Below are 10,631 nucleotides of genomic sequence, written 5' to 3' on the forward strand. Positions count from 1 at the left end.
CGTTAATGGCCTGGGAGAAGCTTTGGTCGTGGTACAAGGAACTAATTATTATTATGTTTTACCGATCTGATGAACGTATTTAATGGAAGCAAAACAATGGTTCGGGTTTCTTTAATGTATGTATGATGTAAGCAAGAACACAGACAGACAGACAGACAGACAGGCAGGCAGACAGGCAGGCAGGCAGGCAGGCAGGCAGGCAGGCAACTAAAGCGAATAATTTTGCAATTTATTTTCCCAAGACAAACAAATCACAGGCACATATAATCGATGCTCTGTACTCTGGAGAGACAAACATTGCGGCCTCCTACATTGCAAAAACGGCAAATTCATGAATGTCCAAAGAAACGTTTACCTGTAATCGAATCGTAAACTGAGTAAACAATTTGCATAACAAAACGTTGTAAGCACGTTATAGGAGTCATAAAATTACTATCTCATTGTTACTGAAACGCATTTTAAAATACATCACATATGAAAATCTTTAAGTGTCTTTTAAAAGAGTGAAATGTTTCCTGCAAACAGAGTAATATTTTAGTCGACTCGGCTCGGTAATACATGTATGATGATTACAACAACAGTTGAATCTTCGACTAGAATCGCGTGCACAGCTCGCGTTTTCAAGAAGTTATATTTTGTGTGTCGTGTTTTTACCATATTATCCATAGCCACATTTGTATTTCTTGAGTTTAGGACTTTTCCGTGGTTTTATTACAGACTGTCTTTTTTATCCCAAATATCTTCAATTTCAACGGAATCCTCCCCTCGTCGGTTGATGTATCGACACGTTGACTGTATTTGTTCCAATTCTTGCTGCGATACCTGTCTGTCCTCCGCCACGTTTTCGTTCTTGCTGTAATCCCTGACTTGTAAGGTGGTCTGTTTCTGTGCATATACTGGAGGTAAAGACTGCGGGGGACCGTACTCTTTTACTTCCAACTTTGTCTCTGGTATTGTTGGCATTCCGAGGTCTTCTCGGGCTTCTTTGCTGGTTCCAGCGATGGCTTTTCGTCTGGACGTCTGTGTTTCTTGTAAATAACTTGGTTGTGTTGGTGAAGTGAGGCCAGGTTTATTTCGATTCTGTGACTTGGTCGCCACAGCCGCGTCACCGGGTAGACTACCATCGTTAAGACTGCTGTTCTTCAATGCAAGGATGACGTTCGTTTTTGTTTTGCTCATTTTTTCAATCTGTACCACGTTAGTGTCAAACTTAACAGAGATGACTCCAAATACCCCGATGGAATATTTCAAGTTCTCACAGCTGACTCCGAATACAAGTTATGAAAAGCAGACTATATTGTGATGTCCTCGTCGTTAGCTGTTGGGTTTCTGAAATTGGATACCAATAGATATCGGTTTACGAGTGACTGTTTACTGGTGATCGCATAGAGTAACAAGAAGCATGAATGTAATGATCTGACCACTGGATTGGGCCTTTTATGCCACGAACCAATCGATATGTTCACTTGAGACACCTTGAAACTTAATACTCACCGCTACTTTACGACCTCTGTGTTTCTAACATTGAACTGTGGCCCAAAGTTGATCTCGAATTTGGAGTTAGCATCCGTTCAGTGAAATATCTAAACATTTATCGTAGACTTAGGATGTAACAGATAGCTAGAGGGATACGATCGATACGCTTGCCTTCTGATAGTCTACGAAAAAGAGAATGTAAATGTTGACATATTTTACCCACGTCATAGAATTGAATAAAATAAACAGTTGTTATTATAATGACAAAGGTAGACTGTAAATACCAGAATAGTTCTTAATTACCGGTAGATATTGTGTAAAGAATAATAAAGTACATCAGACAATGGTCTCATTTTAATATTGTGTTTGTCTGGCATTCAAAATGACGACATCAAACTAAACTGCCATTACATTATTACAATTGGCCTTTTCCCAAAGCTATATCAGTAACTATCCCAGAGATCTGGCTATGTCGTACCAGATATGAGAAATATTGCAACCGTGTACATGTCAGCGTGCGGTTTTTTATGCAATTTTAGTAAACTATGGAAACTATAAGTTTTCTTTACTTTGGGGCGGGAGGGGGAGGGAAGCAAATGGACAAAAGATGAGCGATCTGTTGACCGATGTGACTTTCTTTCTTTCTTTCTTTCTTTCTTTCTTTCTTTCTTTCTTTCTTTCTTTCTTTCTTTCTTTCTTTCTTTCTTTCTTTCTTTCTTTCTTTCTTTCGTTCTTTCTTTCTTTCTTTCTTCCTTCATCTCTCAATACTTTTTTTTCCAAGAGAATGTCAAAGATTAAAATATTAAGCTTATAGCATAAGTGATAGAAAATGTAATATTAGATATAATTATATCACTACATTCTAACCAATCGTATCATAGTCCATGGTCACTATTTAATTCATATAGCTAAGTTGTTTATACATCTAACGTTAAACAAGTTTATATATAAAAAAAAAACACGTATATTTGCCTCTGGGTGTAACCAATGTGTATTCCCCATGGCAGATTTATAGATCTTGAAAATATTACTACCCGCCAACATGGGGTATGCTTAAACAGTCCACATTATACTAGTTTCCCCCTACCCTCTAACACGTACATTTCTAGACTATTCACATTCCTCCCCAGTCGTAGAACTGGCATACAACTTGCCCACCCTATCTTCGCAAAATTTTGCCCCCATCCTCTGACAGTTTAGGAAATGCCCACCCTGTTTCTCTGTGTCGTCTGCCTGCCTGTCTGTCTGTCTGTCTGTCTGTCTGTCTGTCTGTCTGTCTGTCTGTCTGTCTGTCTGTCTGTCTGTCTGTCTGTCTGTCTGTCTGTCTGTCTGTCTGTCTGTCTGTCTGTCTGTCTGTCTGTCTGTCTGTCTGTCTGTCTGTCTGTCTGTCTCTCGCTCTCTCTCTATATCTATCTATCTATCTATCTATCTATCTATCTATCTATCTATCTATCTATCTATCTATCTATCTATCTATCTATCTATCTATCTATCTATCTATCTATCTATCTATCTATCTATCTCATAACTCTCTCCATTTTCTTCTAGTTAAAAATGACACAATTCCAAACCAAATTTAATTAATTATCACTGCTCATATGTGGCTCAATCATGTGCGCCATCAAGGAGTATGATTATGACAGACAGATATACGGTATGTATGCTGTGAATGTTATATCAAAAGGGGAATGTTTGGCTTAGTCTTTAGGTGCTACCTGTGCGTGCGGATATCTTACAACAACGAGTGTAGTTAGTATGAAGAAATATTTGATAGGTTGTTGGAGTGGGGACGGAAGGAAAGAACACCAAAACTAACTTTCACACAAATACAATATCCAATCATTGTATAGCTACAATGTAAAATAAAATATATTTGATCTTGCGGTGACGTCAACTAATAACACATGTTATTCCTATAAATTACGAATTAGCTTGAAACTGTTGTCAATAGCAACAAACGTCACGACAAGGTTGGCTTTCATTGTGCATTGCGTCATTTGTTGGAAGCTAAAACAAAGATTGCAACATAAACAAACATTAATATCAAATTCAAATTCAATCGAACAGAAAAAAAATCTTCTTACAAATGAATTCAATGTGTTATAACTACATCAGAGGTAAGTGTCCTCGGAAGTCAATCACTCACGTAAAGGTTGCCAATGGCAACATAGATCATTCCTTCAAAAGGTGTTTGTTCTCAACGAAATTGTTTCTTAATGTAAGGCACTCCAGATCATATGAGTATCATTTATGGTGTTCAACGACACTTGATGGTGTACACATCCTCTGACAATAAAGAAACTGGAATCAAGAACAAAACGTTAGAACGGAGGTTCGCCACCCTCTTCCTAGTACTCGGATACTGCCACCGACGCAGGAAACTTCTTAGAGTAGTGTAGGTAAATATATAAAGGGGACGCATAATCCATTTTGACTACCTGGATGAAATTTGACAGAGGTGTATGCTAATTGTCACCAATATCTAAACCATTCGTGCTTGCTATGGCTTTTCTTCGTCTCGGTGAGTTGTTTTGATTTATTTTGTTTTGTGACTCTTTACCGTGCTTCCTTGAATCGAAGAGTGAATGATAAACTATAGCAACATATTGATACATTACCAAAGTAGGTATGTGTCCTTGTACAGTATTTAGTTGGGTCAGATCAAAGATGTGTTGCAATTGTGTGCGTCATTACTGATATTTTCAATCACTACTGATAACTTCAATCATGACAAATTAAAAATTTGTCACCGCTTACAGTTACTGAGGTCTGTTGTCTAATACATCACTCAGTACATCTAGCTATCATGATATCTAATGATAGACGGGGTTTATTTGCAACAATGAATATTGTGCACCCGTTCGGCGCCACAATCAAAGTAAAGTGTTATTCAACTTTGCTGAGTTGGCAATGTTGCGACTACCATGAGGCCAGAAATTTTTTTAAAAGCTCTTCAACGGGCAACCTTGCCTATCACTTTGGATAGGTAGGTCGATTTTTTATTTTTTTAAATTTTTTTTTACAATGTTGGACAAGGATGTAACAACAAACCACATAAAATGATGGCAAAACATTGAAGCTAAAATTATATAGTACTTTTTCAGTCATTCTGATTTTATCTCTTGCAATTTATCTTTATGGCAACTGATTTCTACCAGACTGGGTTAGGAAATGTACACAATTTACGGTTAAACAAATTTTGTAGCTCCCCTCTCCTCTCAAAAATTATTACGACGAAATGAAACTTCAGAATTATTTTAGCCACCCCTTCTGTCACCTACACTACAGTGGGAATATAAAATTATATGGTACAGTGATGCATTACAATAGCAATGGTGACCAACAACAATAACAGTCCAAACGAAATTACTCTACAACGGATGTGGGTTTCGCATGCATAAGGAGATGTCTCTAATTAGCTCTAACCTATACATGGAGGTACTTAGCCAGACACCTTCCATCTTGTTTTGAGAGAAAGACAAGTGTTACTGGTGGAAGGAAACACCTCCATAGATGATTTTTTTGACAATATGAACATTTAGGAGGCCATTTAGGGCCATAAAATATCAAACCATAGACATAATTTAAAGTCTTACAATGCTTCAATATGGGATTAAAATATCAGAATTGAGAGACAATTATACTATGCAGTACACTTCTACATATTATCTGTATTTTGTTGTGGCAAAGCTGAAAGATGTTTAAATTTGCAGATGTGCACTTGGTAAATGACAGTTTCCCGAAGAAAAAAAATCACAAATAAGAGCGAAACATTCCAAGCCCCCCTTTCAGATTATCAGAATTTTGATGACCCAATGACTTCTTAGCCCCTTTCCCATTGTCATAAATTTTGCTCATTTCCTTATTGCACGTTAGATATGAAACAGCTTTTAGTTTAATCTCAATTCACTCTTATGCACATCATCAGAACCAAGTAAACCACTGTTACAGTATAAGATATACTTAAAAAGGAATTGACTCAAATGTATAGGGTCACATGTATTATTCAGAAAATATAAAGAAATCACCCTCTAATAAGCTTGAAACAAAGTATGCATAGTATGTAATTACGGCATACGGCATCTATAGTAATTGTTTCTTTTACATTAGAAGTTTTCTGAGACTCAGAGTGTGTATTAAATGTCATGTTACATTAATGAAACACCAAACCTACATCATTTTAGTTGTAATCGACGTAAATTTTAATAATACAGTATTTTCATCCGAGTAAAAATCTTCCTTGTATCAGTTTAAACCCTGAAACTGTTCGTTTAAGATTGACAGCTTTACGTTTAAACCAATAATTGTATTGCATTCTCGTACTTGAACTTGCTTTATCTAACCATAAAAGATGCATCGATGCTAAACGATTTCTCACTTGAGAGTAGGTGTAGACTGAATAAAGATTCAGATACGTCATGTTGCTCCGTCCTCACTAATACCAGCCTGCGCTATCTAGGGGTTGGCCGATGTGTGAGGGCGCCCGTCGACTGGGTATTCTGATTATGTACTGAAAAAGTCTCTACAAGCATGCACAAACTGATACATTTTAAAGGGTTTCATATAAAGTTACATAGTAGAGAATTTAAACTCTTGTCATTTACTTACTATTCTGTTTAATTTGTTCTAATTTGTGTAGGACTGGTTCTAACTGTATTTTACGTGCTCAGACTGAGTAGTTCATCGTCGATTCAGGAATATAAACGACTGATTGACGAATATACGTGGATTCACAAAGGATGGGCAGGTGTTCTGTGTGATCTTAAAAACAACAATCGTTTATCGGGCCACGTTAAAATACTAAAGGAAGATGTCATACAAATGCACGAGACTTATGTAAGTTTGAAATCGCTATCATTTGGGGCATTATCGACGCTGTATTGTGCTACTCATCGTCTACCCCTTCCCTTCATTCTCGTACTCCTAGAAGAACAAAAAACATCGACGTTACTATCGTTACAGCTATTAACATCTATTACTTTTGTCTGTGATATTTTCATCGTCGTCGCTGGCATTATTCATCATCATCATCATCATCATCATCATCATCATCATCATCATCATCATCATCATCATCATCATCATCATCATCATCATCATCATCATCATCATCATCATCACCACCATCATCATCACCACCACCACCACCACCACCACCACCACCACCACCACCACCATCAACAACAACAACAACAACAACAACAACAACAACAACAACAACAACAACAACAACAACAACAACAACAACAACAATTAGAAAGTAATATTCACTATGTGCCTAGAATCACATTGATGTACTGTTCAGTAACCAGGGATGATGTGTTTATTCTGTACTTGCAATACGTTCTTGCTTCCCCGGCACAAAATGCCAATGTCCAAATATGAATTTAATTAAACACTGTGATTTTCAGTATATATCAACCCGAAAAACTAGATATATAACTTAAACTTTGGTCACCTTGTTGAACTGTGTCCCTTTATTGGTTTTAAAACAGTACAAAACTTAGTTTGTTTATCGAACAAAAGTGATGATAATACCTTTGACCCCTACGATTATATTATATGACGGGGTTTTGTTGACGTATGTCATAGGCCTATAAATCACGATCCATTCCAAGGCTAGATGCTTTATCGTTCTATGTGTGGTTCTTCATTGCTTCAAGCCTTTCAATGAAAAACCTCGTGGTTATTATTATGCAGGTAGCCTACAGACTTGATGGATACGATGTGACGACGCCACTGACGATACCAAAACTTCCACGCTTGGTCGGCTATAGACCATTCTTACAAGAAATGACGGTATGGTGTAATTATTGTTCATAAGAAAGTATATTTTTTTATATCTTATTTAGGTTTTAAACTTAACCTTTTAAATCCATTCATTTTGTAACATTTTGTTTGATTGATTCGACTTGATGTGTTGAGTGTAAATTTTAATGACTTGAAAACGTTTTTGAATCGATTTATTGTGAAATTGACTGACTTCCGATCGTAACATACTCTGGTTTTAGGTCTTAAAATTTAAGTTAGTTCACCTCGAGATTGAAGGAGAATTATATTCAATGACATTGATAAACTTACAACAACAACAACAACAACAACAACAACAACAACAACAACAACAACAACAACAACAACAACAACAACCTTTAACGTTGTGTATTACAGGAAAAACAAGATTGGTTGGTGTCCTTGAAGCAGATCCGTGAACTGATGTCAGAATATGTATTATTGATAAAGAGAATCTATGGATTTGAGAGTCAACGGAACGAAGACGGGTTTTTCGAAATTACAAGTGCGATCAAGGACGTTATATATCGAACCAATCGCGTGGAGCGTATCATAGACCAATTAGTAAGTGCATTAAAGGCTGATCACTTCGGCTTAGAATTACAATCTTGGTGTGAAAACCTTTTTTTTTGGCAGGGCTAATAGAAAAAAGTTGGTCCAGAACAAAAAAAAATGCATAGTCCCATATAATCCTTTAAGACATCACTAACGCGAAGACCAGGGATTGAAACGTAGCCCTTTAAGTTTGGATATGATGGATAAAAAATAAGCTTAGGCCTAGAAAAAAAATTGTTTGGTTCCGGTTACCCGACCCCACCTAGTTTTTCATGCCGACCCTAAACTTTTCTTTTTACGTATTCGAGAAAAAAATTAGTAAAATCGCGAAAAATTGTGTGAAGTCTCGCAAGAAGTAGTGGATGTGGAAACTGACAGCAACTTAAAAAGACAATATAAAACTGTTCTTCCAATCTGTAATGGCTGTACGTACATCTGATGAGAAGAACAAATATGGACATAGAGCTGCGCAATACCTCAGAGACAACGCGGCATACAGCTCACCCTTGATTTCCGTATTTCTCCGCCCACTCCTCCGCCCCCAATAAATTACTGAAGGCTCCCTGTAACTAGCGTGGTCAGTCTTGTCTTCGAATCGAACTGGTCTATGCAAGACAGAGCTTTGACACGTTGGTAAATTTGTACAGTCGGAAAGAGAATGTCGTTGAGGGCGGAATTGCACAATGTTTCTTACAGGTTAGAGAAAATTGGGGCGTCGATTCGAAATTGTTTATCAACACCATATCAGTGCAAACAAATATGTAAACAAATAGATAGGAATTCGCAGTATATAGTATATTCTAAACCTGATTTGGCATTTGTCCTTTTTTATTTTCATTTTTTTTTTGTATTTTGCAGATATCCTTATTCTATCTGGTCGAGGGAGAAAGTATGCCTGAGTATGTAGCTAGTGACATGCTTATCACTGACGACGAACTGAATGAAAGCTTCCTACGTTCAGCTACCAACAAAGAAATCGACGCTCTACTACTCGACTACATACAGTCTGAACAATACACTGAACGCACTTCGAGTCAGGACATTGTAAAGATCATAGAACATTTTGTCATTATGAGAAATTTTAAGCTCGAAATGTACAAAATTGGTTTACAGTTAAATCTCTTTGAGCATCATTTTCATGGTTGGCCAAGTAGCTGTTGAAAACGAATGAAGTAATTATAAATAGAATTAGAATGACAGCGAAAAGAAGGGATTCATTAATTTTTCGCATGTGTCATATTGCAATTAATATTCTGAACTCTGAACTTTGACCTCTGACATCGACATCTTCTGTCGAAAAGCATCATCTATTTAATTGTATATATGCCATAAACGGGTACACTGTAATTGATATAATATAATATTAATTGTATTCGTTGCGTGTTTGAATGAATATATTGGGTCAAAGGCTATGCTATTGAATTGTCATATACTGTTTAATAATCACCGTAAAATAGTACTAGAAGGTATTTCGGCTTTGTTGCCGCGAAAGGTGACTTTTTTAACGGCTTCTTATCGTCCTGGGGTTTGCACTCAAAACCCTGTACGTTGGAGAGAAGCTAACACTTGGAACGATTGAAAAGCTTTACAAAAAATATAACGGTGCAATTATTGCAGCTATGATGTTGCTGAGTGAAGTAGATGCAACGGTTTGCGTGCGAGTGTGCGTGTGTGTGTGTGTGTGTGTGTGTATGTGTGTGTGTGTGTGTATGTGTGTGCGTGCGTGCGTGCGTGTGTGTGTGCGTGCGTGTGTGTGTGTGTGTGTGTTAGACTGTGTGAACTCAAAAACACGAAAAAGCGCGAGCATATGAATACGGTGATATCACGCAGTCATTATTTATATATTTATCTGAGTGTCTATCTATCTATCTATCTATCTATCTATCTATCTATCTATCTATCTATCTATCTATCTATCTATCTATCTATCTATCTATCTATCTATCTATCTATCTATCTATCTATCTATCTACCTACCTACCTACCCCTCTCTTACTCTCATTCATTCTCTATTTCTGTCTGTCTGTCTGTCTGTCTGTCTGTCTGTCTGTCTGTCTGTCTGTCTGTCTCTCTCTCTCTCTCTCTCTCTCTCTCTCTCTCTCTCTCTCTCCCATTTGCTCACTTGATCACTCGCTATCGTTCCTCAGTATATTCAGTTCCGATGTAAGGGATAGACCATTCGATATCCTGGGGGGGGGGGAGTGGAAGATTGGTGGAGAGTCATTATTTTTTTCTCACCTGCTTGCCTGTGAATTATTTTTTTTCTCCTTCGCCTATGCTGGCAACTTTTTTTTTCTTTCCTTCTTTGAGATATCCGGATTTTTTTACGTCAATGTTGAACACCTACTTTTGTTGCCACAATTTTCTGTTTTGTTTCGCACAGGGTAATACAGAGAGTAAAAAGATGTTGTTCTATCACACACAGAATATATTTAGAAAAGACATTTTATTTTCTAGCAGCAATGGTCCATCTTTTTTTTCCAACACCCACTCATATCCGGAATTTTTTTCAAGCAACTCCATTTGGCATCTTTTTTCCCCCCGAAATCTTCCAAGCCCCCCCCCCCAGGACATCGAATGGTCCACCCCTAATACAAGTTTAACAACACCTTTACCAAATATCCAAGAAGTTTATTCAGTATATCATTTTGTAATATGACCATTCTTGAATACACGGAGAATAGTAGCTCACAAGCAACTTTGCGACATATGCCACACAGACAGAGCTAGAGGTATAGACAGAGGGTCGGTCATTTCGGTCATACTAAATAGCGCCCTCTCACGCTGTAGTTCTTCTGACCTGCGTGAGT

The sequence above is a fragment of the Glandiceps talaboti genome, chromosome 15 (assembly GCF_964340395.1).
Source record: "Glandiceps talaboti chromosome 15, keGlaTala1.1, whole genome shotgun sequence".
In the NCBI taxonomy this organism is placed as follows: Eukaryota; Metazoa; Hemichordata; class Enteropneusta; family Spengelidae; genus Glandiceps; species Glandiceps talaboti.